The sequence below is a fragment of the Zingiber officinale genome, chromosome 3B (assembly GCF_018446385.1).
Source record: "Zingiber officinale cultivar Zhangliang chromosome 3B, Zo_v1.1, whole genome shotgun sequence".
NCBI lineage: Eukaryota > Viridiplantae > Streptophyta > Magnoliopsida > Zingiberales > Zingiberaceae > Zingiber > Zingiber officinale.
This window is the reverse complement of record NC_055991.1, coordinates 62,065,468-62,066,042: the sequence shown is the minus strand read 5'-3', so window position 1 is coordinate 62,066,042 and position 575 is coordinate 62,065,468. Positions and strand designations below refer to the sequence as shown.

At 39.7% G+C, this 575-nt stretch overlaps 1 non-coding gene across 1 annotated transcript; it reads left to right on the top strand.

Annotated features, from left to right (window-relative positions):
- Positions 1 to 211: 211 nt before the first annotated feature.
- On the top strand, positions 212 to 317 carry LOC121968916. Its single transcript, XR_006108431.1, has one exon. It is a non-coding gene; the product is annotated as a small nucleolar RNA R71 (small nucleolar RNA).
- Positions 318 to 575: the final 258 nt, after the last annotated feature.

Sequence of the window (575 nt, the reverse complement as noted above, 5' to 3'; positions counted from 1 at the left end):
CCCTGATGCTTTAATTGTTGGGTTTACAGAGGAATAACCACCACTTCTTTCATTTGCCCATTGATGATGATTTTGTGCTACACTTTCAATGATTTCTTCGGCTTCATCTAAGCTTTTGTTCATAAGTGCCCCTCCAGCAGCTGAATCAAGGGACGCTTTGGTATGATAATTGATACCATTGTAAAAAGTGTGCAATACTAACCATCTTTCCAACCCATGATGTGGGCATTGTCTGAGCATACTATTATATCTATCCCATGCTTCAAAAAGAGATTCTGAGTCAGTTTGCTTGAAGCTCGCAATTAAATTCCTCATATGAGCTGTTTTGCTTGGTGGATAGAACTTATCAAGAAATTGTTGCTCACACTGCTCCCAAGTGGTGATGCTATTAGGGGCTAAAGAATTCAGCCATTGCTTTGCCCTATCTCTTAGAGAAAACCCAAATAATAATAATCTAACTGCATCTGAAGGAACTCCATTCATTTTCATGGTCCCACATATTTCATAAAAGACCTCTAAGTGTTGATTGGGGTCTTCATGAGGTCCTCCACCAAATTGGTTCTGCTACACCATAG